The 17,094-nt window shown below is 40.4% G+C and overlaps 1 protein-coding gene and 1 long non-coding RNA gene across 2 annotated transcripts in view; one reads left to right on the top strand and one right to left on the bottom strand.

Annotated features, from left to right (window-relative positions):
* LOC111182598 (uncharacterized) overlaps positions 1–16,911 on the bottom strand; it is a 97,086-nt gene extending 80,175 nt beyond the window's left edge. Inside the window, exon 1 of the long non-coding RNA XR_016389018.1 lies at positions 16,296–16,911. This is a non-coding gene — a long non-coding RNA (uncharacterized LOC111182598). The remainder of the gene's footprint in view (positions 1–16,295) is intronic.
* TANC2 (tetratricopeptide repeat, ankyrin repeat and coiled-coil containing 2) overlaps positions 16,066–17,094 on the top strand; it is a 349,573-nt gene continuing 348,544 nt past the window's right edge. Inside the window, exon 1 of the mRNA XM_022589090.3 lies at positions 16,066–16,583. The gene's annotated coding sequence lies outside the window, so the exon portion shown is untranslated. The remainder of the gene's footprint in view (positions 16,584–17,094) is intronic.

Raw genomic sequence — 17,094 nt, forward strand, 5'->3', positions numbered from 1 at the left:
CCAGGGCTTGAACCCGTGTCCCCTGCATTGGCAGGCAGATTCTTAACCACTGTGCCACCAGGGTAGTCCCAAGTGAATTACTTTTGAAATGAATAGCATGCTGACATTTGGGAAATTAGATTCTGAACACAATGCATCCTGATTATTTGAAGTGCCGTGCCATTATGAAAAGATAATTTCAGTCCAATAATTTAAAAAAATCTGCATGTTAAATTAATTTAAAGTTCTATCATTTGGTGAGGTTCTTCTCAAAACTTTCGGTCACTATTCAGATGAATAACCGTGGACAGGGATTGTTCCTTGCCTAAACAATCTACATGGGTCTGAGGAGTCCAGGAATGCCCTCATTCAAACATACTTTAGGCTAGCCCCTGGCAGTGACTGCCAGCCTAGCTCCATTTGTGAAGAATTCTCTTGTGCCCATTCTCTATGTCCCCAAATGTGTCACTGCTAGAGATGACCCTGCTCAGCTTTTTTTGGAAAAAGCACAGCCACGCTCTCTTATGAAGAACAAACAGCTCTTCACTTCTCCATCCCCACTCAGCAAATTCCTCTGGCACCACTGGTCCATCTTGTCATGAATATACATTTCCTTTGGCCCTTCCTCCTCCTCCAATAAGTTTCTGTGTTGATGGGCTTCCGGGCTGAGCCACAGTAAGTCCTGAATCCAGGAGCACAGCTAGGGAATGAGTTTCACAAAGGGCCTTCTGAGAACTGCCATAAATGTTGCTATTTCAAGGCAGAAGTCTTCCTTGTTTACTGAACATTTCCAATTTGTGTGCTGAATAGAACAATGTGATTAGAGTATGGGAAGATGGACAGAGAGAAAATGAGACCTCACATGAAGATTAGAGAGTAAATCTGGAAATTAACTAGGAATGCTAAAGAGGAATAAGGTTATGAATGCAATAGTGGAGGGTCAATAATTTCCACATAAGTGAGATTAGATTGTTATTTTGATCATTAAATTGATCTAAGCATGGATATAACCATGACTTTACCTATAAAATAATAGCTCTTGGTCATGAACCTGTGCTTTGGAGTTGAGAGACCTGAGTTTGAATCCTGGCTTTATTGCTTACTAGATTAATGACCTTGGTTCTATTATTTAATCTCTCTAAACCTTCGTTTATTTCTTTATAAAATGAGAATGCTAATAGTATCTACCTCAGTAGGGTTATTGTGAGGATAAAAAAGTTAATACTTATAAAGAGCTTAGCACTTTGCCTAGCATGCAGCAAGCACAAAATAAATGTTAGCTTTTATTATTTTTGAAATTTATGTAAGTCTAATTTCTCTAAGGCAAATTGGTTTATATTCACTAGGAGGAATGCCTAATTAAAAGAATCTTATATTGAGTCTTTGGGGGCAGCAAATTATCAATCTCTGACTGATCTTTTTGTATTTTCATTGAGTTGGCTTAAAAGAAGTTGCACCTGTAAATATAAACATGCCTCTGATATCACTGAGCAAGGTTTTTTGTTTTTTTTAGAAAGCTAGGCAAATATTTAATAGTTAATAGAGTTTGCAGTTTCCCCAAAGCAGATTTGGTGAATATCCCTAATACCAAATTCTGATCTATATATATCATATACAGATATATGATATATATATCATATATATGGTTAGTTCATTTTTATTACTATACTGCCATTTTATAGATCAGGAAACTGCATCAGAGAGAGATTAAAGTTTTTGCCTGCTGGACACATTTGCTTGACCATTTTCCAGGTGTCTTCTACCTAAGTATTGTCCAAAACTAAACTTATAATTTAAGCCTACAAATTTCCTCTTTTTATATTTCTTTTCTCAGTTAATGGTGCCATCACCCACCCAGTGACCCAAGCCAGAAATCTGTGAGTCATCCCAGACTTCTCCCGCCCCATCATTTATCATCACACCAAGCTTTATAGAGTTTTACCTATTAAACGTTAGTTTGAATCTGACCTCCTCTTCTCCATTCTTACCACCACTGTTTTCATTCAAGCTTCCACCACTTCTCACTCAAACTACTTCAACTGTCTCCTAACTGACCTCTCTGATGCTAGCCATGCTGCCTTCATATCAGTCTTCTACACAGCTGCCAGGATGATAAATCTAAAACACAAAACTGATCATGTCAATCCCCAGCCTAAAAACTTTCAATGGTTCCCTACTGCCTCTGGAACAAAGCCCAGGTTTCTTGGTTTGGCCCTCATGATCCCAAAGCACACCTCTATCTTAGTCCTAACCAAGTTCAATTAAAGTGAAGTATGTATATGATGTTCTCCCCTTTTAGACTCTGCGCTCTTTAAAGGTAGAGACAAAGTCTTTTCATCTTTGTATCTGAGCATCTAGCAGCACCAGTAAAAAACTGTTAAACTCAAATGAAATGGTGATGTTAGGTTTGAAGTCAGGTGGATCAGCTGATACTTTTAAAAGCGATTTTTATACTTAAAAAATTAAGATATAATTCAGGTACCATGAAATCCACCATTTTAATGTATTATATATATACTATAACATTACTAATATATATAATACATATTACTACATTCACAGTTGTACAGCCATCATAACTAATTCCATAATACTTTGGTCACCTGAAAAAGAAACTCTTTACCCATTAATGGCCTCTTTCTACTATTCCCTCTTCTTCATCATCAAGAAAGTGAAAAGAACGGGAGAAAATATTTGCAAACCATATATCTGGTAAAGGGCTATTATCCAGAATATATAAAGAACCCTTACAATTTAACAATAAAAAGATAAATAACCCAATTAAAGAATAGGGAAAGGATTTGAACAGCTATTTCTCCAAAGGAAATATACAAATGGCCAATAAGCACATGAAAATATGTTCAACATCACTAGTCATTGGGGAAATGCAAATCAAAACCACAATGAAATACCACTTTATACCCACCAAAATAGCTATAATCAAAAGAATGGACAACATCAAGTGTTGGAAAGGATATGGATAAATTGGAACCTACATACATTGCTGGTGGGAATGTAAAATGGTGCAGTTGCTTTGGAAAACAGTTTGGCAGTTTCTCAAAAAGTTAAAAATGTTACATATATACAATGGGATATTACTCAGCCATTAAAAAGAATGAAATAATGTCACTTGCAGCAACATGGATGGACCTGGAGATTAGCATACTAAGTGAAGTAAGTCAGACAAAGACAAATATATGATATCGCTTATATGCGGAATCTAAAAAAATGATACAAATGAACTTATTTACAAAACAGAAACAGACTCAGAGAATGAACTGATGGTTGCTGGGGGGAGGGATAGGTTGGGAGTTTGGGATTGACATGTACACACTGCTATATTTAAAATAGATAACCAACAAGGACCTACTGTATAGCACAGGGAACTCTGCTCAATATTCTGTAATAACCTAAATGGGAAAAGAATTTGAAAAAGAATTGATACTTGTATAACTGAATCACTTTGCTGTATACCTGAAAGTAACACAACACTGTTAATCAACTATATTCCAATATAAAATAAAAATTCAAAAAAAAAAGAAATGAAAACCAGAGAACCTCTTCTTCCCCCCCAAAAAAGTTAAAAATGGAGTTACCGTATGACCCAGCAATTCTACTCCTAGGTATATACCTAAGAAAACTGAAAATGTATATCCACACAAAAACAGATACATGAATATTCATAGCAGCATTATTCATAATAGCCCCAAAGTGGAAACAACTCAAATATGCATAAAATGATGAATTGATAAATAAAATGTGATAGAGCCAAACAATGGAATATTGTTCAGCCTCAAAAAGGAATGGAGGGCTTCCCTGGTGGTGCAATGGTTAAGAATCCACCTGCCAATGCAGGGGACACGGGTTCGATCCCTGATCCGGGAAGATCCCACATGCCACAGAGCAACTAAGCCCGTGCGCCACAACTGCTGAGCCTGCGCTCTAGAGCCTGTGAGCCACAACTTCTGAGCCCACGAGCCAGAACTACTGAAGCCCGCACACCTAGAGCCCATGCTCTGCAACAAGAGAAGCCACTGCAATGAGAAGCCCACGCACCACAACGAAGAGCAGCCCCCGCTTGCCACAACTAGAGAAAGCCTATGCGCAGCAACAAAGACCCAACGCAGCCAAAAAAAAAAAGGAATGGAATATTGACATATGCTACAACATAGATGACCCTCAAAAACATTACGCTATGTAAAAGAAGCCACACGCGAAAGACCACATATTGAATGATTTCATTTATATGAAATGTCCAGAATAAGCAAATCTATAGAGAAAGAAATGGATTAGTGGTTGCCTAGAGATGGAAGGATTGAGAGGAAATGGGGAGTGATGGCTAGCGGGTAAAAGGTTTCTTTTTGGGGTGATGAAATATTCTAAAATCTATGGTGGTGATGGTTGCTCAACTCTGTGAATATACTAAAAACCACTGAATTATCCACTTTGAATGATGAATCTGGTGGTATGTGAATTACAACTCAATAACACTGTATAAGAAAAAGAGCCCCCCCCCACAAAAAAAAGCAACTTAAATACAAAACTGGCCATTTACACCTAAAAAAGAAAAAGAAAAATGAAGAAGATGGCTAGTCTGTCTTTCCTGCTTAAGAATGGCAGAATCTGATCAGGTTGGCAGGAATTATCACTATGATAAATTGCTTGGAGCAAGAGAAAAGAAAGGGAATTTAAATATCCTTTAAATAAGAGATAATAGGGGTTAAGGAGGCAGAGGAGGAATTTTACATTTTCAAGTTCACCCCCAAACTCTGGTTTGAACAGTTGTTTCCAATTTGAGCTGCTAAGCCACTCTTGAAAATAGCTATCTAGTCCTGCATATTCTGACTGAGGTCTTGAAAGCGTAACTGAAAAGCACTGGCACAGTTTATCCCAGTCCAGGGCTTGGCTTGCATGCCAAATTTAGCCTTTGGCAACTTCTTTCTGTTGAGAGTCCCTGGGGACTTGTTTGACCTCTTTTTGGAGAGCTGCAAGGGAATTCACTTCTGGACGGTGGCCTGGCAAGCAGGGAGTGGCTCAGCCGGCTGCCTAATCCTCTATTAAATTAATGATAAAGTGTTCCTGGGCACAGTCCACTGGAAGGTCAATTCCCTATATGCAGCGTTTGGACTAGGAGTTTTCCAGATAACCCAAGGTAATTCCCAGCAGTAAATATTATAATCACCTTGAGAGGAAATCTTTCAGAATGTATCGTATACATTCCTGCCTTTTTGTACTTAGGCTTTTTTTCAACTGATAATAAAGTATTACATGCCACTATGGAAAACTTGGAAAGTATAATACTATTCTCCTTCCCTAGAGTTAACCATTGTTAATAGCTTGGTGTGTATCCTTTCAGACCATTTTAAAAATTTGTTTATAAACATAGCTATGCACAGATACACACAACTCACACCCATAGCAGATTTTTAAAAAACTTTAAAAAAAAAACACAAATGGGATCATACTCTACCTCTTGGTCTGTCACTTGCTTTTCCATTTAATACAACCTGGAGATCTCTCCATGTCAGTGCATTGTCAGTACATATAGATCTACCTTATTCTTTTCTATGCCTGCACACCATTCCATGGATGGATATACTATAATTTATTTAACCATTCCCTATTGATGCATATGTCCTACATTTTTAATTATTATTTCTAAATATGAACTCGTACATATACATCTTTGTGTGTATGTGAGAAATTTGGGGGATAGATTCCAGGAAGTAGAATTATTTAGATTTTTGATACATCTGGAAATTATTTTTACGACTTTTTATTCTGAAATAATTTCAAACTCACTGAAAAGTTGCAAGAGTAGCATAATGAACTCCCATAACCTATGTGCCTTGATTCCCCAATTATTATCATTTCATTTCATTTGCTTCATCTCTTCTCTCTGTCCCCCACCTTACATATATGTTATATACATGTAGTATTTTTTTTCTCAACCATTTGAGACATCTGATCCATTGTGGACATGAAGCCCTTACCTCTAAATACTTCACTGTATATTTCTGAAAAACAAGGACATGCTCCTATATAACCTTAGCACAAGCATCCAAATTAGAACACAGATATATAAAACGTTGAGTTCACACCAATTCCTCCAATCCAAAATTATACAGTTCATTTTAGGCTTCTCACTTTCCATATTTGCAACTCTCTTCTCCAAAAGAGAAACCTGCTCTCACCATCTTCCTTTATTTCCCCGTTTCTGGACATAACAGATCTCCCTGCCATGTCGTTTCCTCTGCCCCACCCCTGTGGCCTGCTGTCTGCTTCGCTTCAGCTCTGCCCATCCCAGCCATGCTGGCCTTGACCCTGACCAGGCCAGTTTCTGGGAAGGGGAAGTTAATTAATTTATTTTTGAATGGTGTGATGTAAGAGATATATCTTTTTTTTTTTTAATGGATAACCAATAGATGTCCTGACATCTATTTTCAATTATTTGAAATGCTCCCACATATATTTGTGTCAGTAGTTGATGATCTATTCTCTTTCATTAATCTATTTTTTTAATTTGTGACCCAATATCACACTTTAATCACTGTGATTATATATTTTGATATCTGGTAGGAAGAGGCCCCTCATTATACTTCAAAAAATACCTAGCTATTCTTAAGTATGTACTCTTCCAGATGAATTTTAGAATTAGCATGTCAATTTTGTTAAAAATCCTATTATAATTTTGATTGGAATTACATTGAATTTGTAAATTATTTGGGCAAAACGGCTTCTTTACAATATCGTGAGTCTTCCCATCAGGGAACATGGTATGCATTTTCGTTTATGCAGTTTTAATTTTCCTTCAGTGAACATTTGTAGTTTTCTTTGTGTGGGTATTGCATATATAGTTTTTTCCTAGGTTTAAAATTTTTTTTGGTGGCCATCATTAATGAGAGCTTTTCATCTTCTATGTATTCTGTACATTGTAGAGATTATGTTGCATATACAATTCTGTATCCTGTATTTTTTAAAATAAATTTATTTTATTTATTTATTTTTGGCTGCGTTGGGTCTTCGTTGCTGCACGTGGGCTTTCTCTAGTTGCGGTGAGCAGGGGCTACTCTTCGTTGTGGTGTGCAGGCTTCTCATTGTGGTGGCTTCTCTTGTTGCAGAGCACTGGCTCTAGAGCACAGGCTCAGTAGCTGTGGACAGGCTTAGTTGCTCCATGGCATGTGGGATCTTCCCCGATCAGGGCTTGAACCCATGTCCCCTGCATTAGCAGGAGGATTCTTAACCACTGAGCCACCAGGGAAGCCCTGTATCCTGTTTTTTAACTTAAAATTGTGTCATACAAATTTCCTGACTACCAAAATATAATTTTTATGGTTGCATAATTGTCCATCAAATTTTTATGTACCATATTTTATGTAACCATTCTTTAAGGTTGGTAAATTGGATTGCTTCCAATTTTTAAAATGCTAAATACTGCCATAATGAACATCTTTGTGCATAAATCTTTGTTCTATTTTGGATTGTTCCTTAAAATATATTCCTATTAGTGATATTCTCTATCTTATGCATAATACAGATATCCCCTGAAAGGTCCTGGATAACACAAAATCAGGGTAGGGTGAAAATATCTTCAGACTTGTTTAAAGTTTTAATATTTTGCTCTCATTCATTTTACCTACTCTTATAAACTGGTCCTGCCTTCTTCCCATCACTTAGCCACTTTTTGGACATGATTAGAAAGTAACAAAATGGGGAACAAACAGTAGTGTCATAACAGGAGCTGATGCAGTGAGAATCTGCATGGGGACAAAAGCCATGCAAGACTGACCATGGAAGGCCATTATCTCCTTGAACCGGCAACCTCTGGCCTTGTACACTTATTTTGCAGTGTTCATTTACACACTTGACTTCTTTGCATTTCTCAATGTGATGTGAAATCTCTCATATCTTGGGGACTTGGCGGTCCAGTGGTTAAGACTCTGCACTTTCAATGCAGAGGGCACGGGTTCGAGCCCTGATGTGGCCAAAAGAAATAAAATAAAATCTCTCATATCTTCAAAATTTCATTATGTGCCTTATGGAACCACTTACATAATGTTGAGTGCTGCAAAACTCTGAGAATGTCTGTATATTGAATAGAATTTTCTTGATTTACTCAGGGTTAATATAGACTCAGACTTAAAAATTTCTTCCCCAAGCTCTATGGAGGTACGTAGAACTGTTTTCCCCTTGCTAAAGGCACTAAATTGCTGTGCTTTTTTGATCAGTAAGTCAATTTTTATGCCTCTTTTCCTCTCTGCCCTGCTTACAGACTTGCAGTGTTCTCTTCTCACTGCTATCTGCATGCCTACATGGGATAGTTTCTCCTCCCTCGTCTAGTTTACCGCTTCTAATTTTTTATGAGTTTGGAAGCCAGATTGCCAGGTCTTTTAAAATCGAATCCAAGTAAAAATTAATAGCCTCTGAGAAAGGGCTTCGCTAAATCTCTAGGAGTAATGGGCGTGATCTTTAGGGCATGGACTTTGGTGGGCTCTATTTTGTTTCTGCAGAGGTCTTTTTCCATCTCCTTTGTTTCCTTGGTTCCTTGCCGTACTTCAGATGGATGAGATTGTCAGATAGCAGAGTTTCACACAAATGAAGTTTTATTACAATTATCAGGTTGATAATGTAATATTAAACTGCCTCCTTTCCTTTTCCTCTACTGAATTCTGATTCTTTACTTCCTTTTGTTCCTTTCACATTGTGTGTCAGGTTGACTAAATCTAGAGAAATTGTTACTTGGGCTTTGGAACCAATGGAAACCTTCATTTCCCTTAACTTTTCTTTCTCCCACCTCTTTTTAATAACTAAAACATCTCTACATTTCACATCAACAAAGCTATAATTCCCTTATATTAAAAAATCATTTCCTTGGTACAAATGAACTTATTTACAAAACAGAAATAGAGTCACAGATGTAGAAAACAAAGTTATGGTTACCAAGGGGGAAAGGCAGGGGAGGGATAAATTGGGAGATTGGGATTGACATATACACACTACTATATATAAAATAGATAACTAATAAGAACCTACTGTATAGCACAGGGAACTCTACTCAATACGCTGTAATGGCCTATATGGGAAAAGAACCTAAAAAAAGAGTGGATATATGTATATGTATAACTTATTCACTTTGCTGTACAGCAGAAACTAACACAACATTGTAAATCAACTATACTCCAATAAAAATTAATTAAAAAATTATCTAAGGCCTCTTTTGATTAAAAAGAAATTAATTAATAATTCCATTATGTGAAGAAAACAAAGACAATTTACACAACTACTGCATTCTTACCTTTACTCTTACTCATGGCTAATTGATAAGGGCTGTGGTACTAAACCATGATTGTGTGGTCATTCTCTGTAAAGGCCAATCATTCTCCCTTTGCTGCTGATTGCCTCTCTTAATATTTAACTACATTGCAACTACTTAGGTGCTTTGAGTGAGGGGATATGGCAGGTTCAATAAAACCCACACAATACTGGAGAGTCAACTCAATCTTCATGTCTTATTAGTGGTGGGTCAGTGGCATCATCTTTGTATTAGGGCACAATAAATACCCTTGATGATGACAGTGTTGTGATTCCTTTAGTATGTTGTCCTTGAAGAAAAAATGTATCAAGTACGAGTGCAAAATAGGTGGTCATCAATGTTTATAGTTTCAACTTTAGATCAACTCAAACTTTCTTATACAATGCCACTCCTCAGTTATTTTAAAATACATTGAATTATAATATTCATGCATTTGCAGATGAATGAACGTTTTATGCTCTTACACAGTGGTGTAGCCTACCAGTCAAGAGTTTATTTTCAGCATCATCACCATTTTCAGTATTTGTTTATGCAATTATTTGAATATTTTATTACATCTTTTACCACTATTTATAAATGAGTAGAAAATGGAACTGCTGATACTAGTAATAAGAAGCATAGGTTTCCTAAACATAACCCAGTTGAGCAAAGGTGGAGTCATTAGCTATATACAAAGCAGGGACTCTATCCTCAGTCAGGTAGATGTTAGGACAAAATTAGGAAATATAATACACGCTGGAAATACTTCATCAAAGATCATATCTTAAATGTGAGTTGCAAAGAGCAACTGAATACTGCTTTCAGCTCTTTGGGGGAAATGCTCTTGTATTATGTGTGCATTTAATTTTTTCATAGTCAACTTTTGTATATGTTACCAGGATTGTATTGAGAAGTTGCATGGGGATGGGTAGGGAATAAACTAGGGGTCCACCTATAGGGAGTTCCAAATGGAACTTTATTTCCCCTCCTTTTCCCTTCCAAGCATCTTTTATAGAATTTACATGATCAATACTAAGTACCTTCAAACTCTGTAGAGAAGCGAGGGAGAGGACTGTGCCTAAAACAGTACCAGACATACAGATGTGCTTTCTGCCTATTGCTTCTCTGTATCCTTTGTTGACTTCCCTTTCCCCAAATAAAGGTGTTTCTCAAGGTTCAGCCATAACCTAGGGTGTCTGAGTTTTAATGGTAAATGTACTTTCACAGTTTCAAGTCGTTATGAATTGAAAGGGCATGGCAAGAAGGTGAGGGTTCTTTGAGGAAGTTTGGTTGAAAGGTCAACTAGGTCCAGAGCCTTGTCCTCAGTTTTATAGGTCCACAGCTTCTAGCTTGTCCATAACATAGAGTGGACTAGACTCTGAAAGTGTGGTTCAGGCTAACTAAAATCATAAGAAATGATTATATCTTCCAGAGGGCCAATATTTAATTTTAATATGCAAAATTGTACATGGATTAGAATGGTTATGTTGGCATGAACACTCTTCCCATCCCCTTTTTTACAGATCTGGATTATTTAATAAATTTAATTCACAAATATATATCCAGCATCTATATGTGATAGATGTTATATGAGATAGATGCTGAATAAATAAATATATATATACATAATTAGTATATATACATATATACACATTAATTCTTAGGATAGGTAGTATGCTCTATTAATTGTAATGAAAATCTTCCTCTTCATTTTCTATTCAAATATTCTGTATTTTAATTTGGATTTTGTCTCTTACTGTGGGATCTGGGGCAAGTTATTTTGAGCCACAATGTTTTCATCTAGTAAAATGGGAATAATTCCAATCCTGTAAAGTTTTTATGAGGATTAGATTAAATAATATAACATATGTGAAATGCCTAGGTACAGGCCTGTTACATTGAATGATAATAGTCCATAGAGACTTGCTATGGACCAGGTACTTGCATCTGTACCAACCTAAGCCTCACATCCACCCTAGGTAGGTATAGTTTTTAATCCCCAATCCACAGATGAGTATCCTGAAATCTAGAAATGTAGAATAACTTGCTTGTGGTCACGTATTTAGTAAACAGTTGAGTTAGGATTTGAGTGCAGGCTGGGTCCAAGGTCCTTGCTCTGATACACCTGTGCTATATTCCCTCTCCTTGAGTATTTACTATCTTCCCTTTCTCACCTAAATCCCATCTTACTACTAGCTATTTCCAAGTTACCTTAAATTAGGAGTTCTTACCTGGAGCCCATGGGTGGGTTTCAATTAATACCTTTAACCTGTGAATTAATCAGACCTCTCATATAAATGGCAGAAATGTGGCTCAAACAAGCTGAACCATGGAGGAATTTCAACAAAGGACTAGGAAATGTCCTGGAATCCAAGAATAGGAATGTGAGGGATCCATGGACTCAAATGCGTTTGAGCATTCTTCGTTTCTCGGGCTCACGTGTTAGGAAACACATCAGCTAACAGCATCCATTGCTTCAGTTATTAGGGACAGATTGACTTGATCCTTTGGATATAAAGTACAAAAATTCCAGAAAGGGCTTTAATGTGCCCAGCTGGGGTCAAGAGCTCTCCAGCAGCCAAATCCATGGGTGTCCATTACAAATCATATAACATGTATAAGTATGAATCCATTTTTTTTTCCTGAGAAAAGGATCCATTGATTCTGTCAGATTCTCAAAAGAAGTGATTTGTAACTCAAAAGCAGTAAAGAGCTACAACACAAAATATGCCAAAACCATCTCTTTCTTCTCCTTAATACCAATCCTCTGACTCCCCTGCTTCTGTCACAGGCACCACAGTCTTCTAGGCAGTTAGTCTTACCACCTTGCTGTATTTTCATTTCTCAATGGCCTTTACCCTCTGCATTCAGTTATTCAGAAAGTTCTGTTAATTCTTCCCACACAATGGCTGTTGGGACTACTCCTTTCTATCTCTACTGTCACAGTTCTTGACTAAAGCTGTCCTCTTCTTTAGCTCCTTAAACAGTAATAGTAGTATCTTACCCATATCATTATTACTTGTGCCTCCATGCTCAAATCTACCCTATGAGATGAATATTTTAAACACTGTCTTCTTGTCATTCTTCTGCTCAGAGATTCCAGGGTGTTTCCCTTCCTGGGCAGTACCCACTTCAGTTCAGTCCTGTCCCACCTTTCCAACTGATGTTTTCTCCCCTGATTAGTAAATACTCTTCTGTTCATTTACACCTGTTGCTTTCTGGTCTGTTTTTTGGACTTGCAACATGTCTATTTAGAGTTCACACCATTGCTTGTCTTTGTTAAGAAATAAGATAGCAAGTCAGACTTCCCTGGTGGCGCAGTGGTTTAGAATCCGCCTGCTAACACAGGGGACACGGTTTCGCGCCCTGGTCCGGGAAGATCCCACATGCCGTGGAGCAACTAAGCCTGTGCGCCACAACTACTGAGCCTGTGCTCTAGGGCCCGCGAGCCACAACTACATAAGTCCGTGTGCCACAACTACTGAAGCCTGCGCGCCTAGAGGCCGTGCTCTGCAACAAGAGAAGCCACTGCAATGAGAAGCCTGCGTACCGCAACAAAGGGTAGCCCCCGCTCGCCGCAACTAAAGAAAGCCCATGTGCAGCAGCGAAGATCCAATGCAGCCAAAAATTAAACAAATGAATAAAATAAAAAAAGCAAAACCAAAAACTTACCTGATAGGATGTTGTGAGAATTAAATGAAGTAGTATATACAAGGCATTTAGTAAAGTATTTGCAGCCAGTAGGCAATCCATCAATGGTAGATGTTATGACTCTTTATTCAGTAGGGAGAGAGAGGTGGCCCTGATGCTTTACTTAAGAGACTTGGAGGTGCCAGGGAAGACATATGCCATATGCAGAGGTGAGTGATTGTGCAGAGTTGACAAAGCAAGGAAGGTAATTTTGAATGGTATAGATGGCACTGAAAAGTTGGGAGGTATAGAGTATGGTTGGGCCACTTTATGGACAATTACTTACAGCTTCCTCTTACATGGCATAAATTATGTTTCCAAGTTTAAGTTATAGACTAAATTATCATCTTGACTAGAATGGAGTTTTAGTAGGTAAAAAAAAAAAAAAAGCATTCTCAGGATTTCAGGTATTAGTGACCGAAAAGGAAATCAGGGTGAGGAGTTGAGAACAGAGGTGGCTTCTCTCTACATTGTGGCTTACCCCACCCTTACCTCTGTCAGGGACAGACTGTTTCCTCCACAAAGTTAAGAGTGTGGCAGCAAATAGCAAGACTTAACAGCAGAACTATGCGGAAGAGAACTGGCTGAGTAGCATCATGTTAGATGATCGAAACAGTGAAGCAATAAGTTCATTCCAATGGGCACTGGCACTGCTCAGTGTGAACATGGGATCTTGGAAAGGTCGGCTGAAAGAAATGGAGACGGATCTTTGGAAGTATGATGAGGATAGTGAGTCAGAGTTACTCACTTCATCAGAGCAAGAGACCCTGTGGGTCACAGCTATTAGAGTTTACTGTGGGAAAATCCAATAAAGAGCTCTGCTGCTAAGACTGAACAGTTACAGTATTTTTCCCATTTCCAGGAAGAAGGGATTTAAAGGTTTTCATTTTGTGAATTGTTATTAAACTTTTGGTACTTTCTAGTGAAAAGTTGCAAGCAAATTTTAGAGGAAAAATGCAGACGTATTATTTCTTAAAAATACATTTTTTTTAATATGTGGGAGATCTGCATAAACATAATGTAGCCAGATTTAGTGCTAGTAAAATTGTGTCAAGTCCATATGGCAGAATTCAATCTAACAATATTTCATGGTGTTCCACAATGAGCACCATAATTTCTAAGTATCACCACCTGAACCAGTTTGAAAACCAATACATTACACCCCAACCGCCTTTTGTTATTTCTTAGGGAAAGGAATGTTATTAGCTCAGTGAAACTCACAGGCAAAGGCTCAGAATCAAAGTAATCTTTAAAATAAATAAAAAGACCAAAAGAGAATTAAATAAGGTAAATTTAAGTGCAACAAGAATAGCATAACAATAGCTAATGTTTCCTGAGCATTTATTATATACCAGGCTCTGTGATAAGTACTTCTCAAATATAATTTCATTTAATCTTCACAACCATCCTGTGAGGTAACATCACCCATAATTAGATAAAGAAAAAGAAGGCTCAGACCTGCTCAAGGTCTCATAGGCTGGTAAGTGGTGGGTGACACTGACATTCAAATCTAGGTTTCCAGACTCCCATCTTAATGACGCTGTAATGCCTCTTTTGTGTATACAATTTTAAAAAATCTCTAAAAATTGAGATAGAGTAAAGCACACCGATCGTTTTGCACATATACGAACCCTTGTAATCATTAACAAGATCAAGGTATTGAGCATTTCCAGCAACCCAGAAGGCTCCCTCCTGCCCCCCCCCACTCATTCAATTCCTCCAAAGTAATCACTACTCTGCCTCTATCACCACAGATAAATAGGTTTTAGTTGGAGTAATCTAACTTTTTGGAGTTATCACCAAAAGATTCCATAGACCGATCCTTCCTCTTGCCGTTTTAGCTGTAGTATTCAAATCTGCTCTAGCTGTGACTTTTCAAGAATTCACTGTAGAGACTAGCTGTTGCAAAATGGCTTCATATTCAATTTCCTGCATTATTCTGAAATTAATACTAATTTTGAAAAAAACACAAAGAAAATCCTGGATGCAGCAGATTAAAGGACTGTTATCAAATCTATCTTAGAAACACCACAGACACAGGTTGCTTGACTGAAGTAATCTGGTGTATCTATTTCCAATCATGGTGTCTCATTAAGGAATGGATGACCACGAAAGGTCATCTCAGTTTACGGAAGAAAGGCTAACCAGGCAGAGTAGGTAACAGTGATTGCTTTGCATCATCTTAAAGCACACGAACAAATTTATGTGCAGATATCTTCTGCAGTTGACTTGTTGTTCTACGATGCAAGGGAAAGGAAGAGTAAAGGGGAAGAAGATCTAGGTGGAGGGAAGTGAGGAAAATATGACCTTCAAGGAGGCTTTGCTGTGGTGGCTTTCCGTGCCTTAACAACTAGCCCTTAAAATCACATTACTTCTTGTCCAACCTGGCAGCGACAGAAGCAGCGTCACAACTTCACCTCAGGCTCTCAAGCTGTGGTTGGTGAATTTCAGCAATGATTCTAGATAACAGCTCTCCCTTCTCTCTCTCCCCTCCCCACTATCCCCCCATTCCTGGTTTTGCACTTCATTCTGTTTCCTACACCAGCCAACTATGGCATTTTGAAGCAGTCTACAGATTACAATTGAGCATCAGGGAAAGAATCTGACATTTGTAGGGTTCGAAGACTTCTAGGAGTGATATGTGTATGAGGTGACTTAAGTGGGGAAAATCTAGAGGAACGTTCTGGCCATCAAAGCATCAGGACAGGCCCAGAAGTGGGCGCACGTGACAGCAGCAGCACCTCGAGAGTGACATCACCCTGGGGGCGGAGCCGAACCATCCAGGGCCTTGTCTGCTATTGAGCTCCCCTCCCCTCTTCCCCACTGAATGCCCACGACCCCACCAGTCAAAGCCCCTTGAGGAAACAGAAATGCCCAGACCTCACAGAGAGGCAGAGCCAGGGCCAAACCTCTCCGCGGAGAAAACGGTTCGGTCTTCTCTCTCTCCCCGCCACTCCCCAACCCCAAACGGTGCAGGGGGCGGGGGCGCGCGCGCTCCACCACGCACGCGCTCCCACGCACGCGCTCTCCCTCCGCGCTCGCGCTCCTCCCCACCCCGGCCCGGAGGGGGCGGGGCTGCGGGCGGCCTCTGAGGGTGCGACGCCCCCGGCGCGGCGGCGGCGCTAGCGAGCGGCCGGCCGGGCGCGGGTTGCTGGGTGCGCTGCTCCGGCGGGGCCCGCTTGCACAGCTGCCTCGTGCGAGCCGCCCGCCCGGCGGGTGAAGCTGCGAGCGCTCCGAGTGCCGGGCCCGGGGCCGCCAGCGCTGCCCTCCAGCCGCCGCCCTCCGTGCCTCCTTCGGGCGGCCCCGCCCCCGTTCCCATCCCCCTCGCGCTCACCTCCTGGCTGTGCAGCGCGCGAGGCGGAGCAAGTTGCCCGCCGCCGCCGCCGCCGCCGCCGCGCTGGGCGAGAGCCTGCACCCGCGCCGCCGCTGACAGGAGGACCGCCGAGGGCTGCGCTAGCCGCCGGGCCGCGCCTTTCCCGGACGCAGACCCACAGCGGGCGTCGGAGCGCAGCGAGGTGCTCTGGGATCGCGGGCGGCGCCGGCGGGCGGCGCGGTCCTCACAGGAGACCCCGGGGACTCGGGCTTGACCCCGAGGTGCAGCGAACCCCTCTCAGAGCGGCAGGTGAGAGACCCCGGGAGCCCGGGAAGGGAAGGTTGCTTCAGTGACAGCGGCGTTCGCCTCCGACGCCTGGGCTCCAGGGAGAGGGGCGGGGGCTAGCGGGGAGGCAGCGAAATGGGCAGTGGAGTGCCTCCGGTGTCCAGGGCGTGGGGAAGGTTGGCTCCAAATGTGGCACTCGGGGTGGCTTCGGATGGGTCTGGGATCGACCACTTCGGTGTCACCGAAGGTGTCATGGAATTTGGTACCGAGAGAGTCTCCGGATGACGGGGACCCAGGAGGAGATGCGAGGCAGATTTCTGAACGTGGCAGGGAATGTGGTGCAGAACGAGTTGTAAAATGTGCCCCCTGAATGCAGCATGAAAGTAGTTGTGAAATGTGCCAGGTAAGGCACAGGGTGGGTTGGCCTGTGTGGCGTTGAAATTCACGGTAGAAGTGTTATTAGTGATATTATTAATTTCTCTGGGAAAGGAGGCGTAGTCTAAGAAGAGATTAATAAGGCTCATGGCTAGATATT

The sequence above is a fragment of the Delphinapterus leucas genome, chromosome 19 (assembly GCF_059928025.1).
Source record: "Delphinapterus leucas isolate spDelLeu-1000000601 "Yukka" chromosome 19, BTC_Dleu_Yukka2, whole genome shotgun sequence".
Classification (NCBI taxonomy): domain Eukaryota; kingdom Metazoa; phylum Chordata; class Mammalia; order Artiodactyla; family Monodontidae; genus Delphinapterus; species Delphinapterus leucas.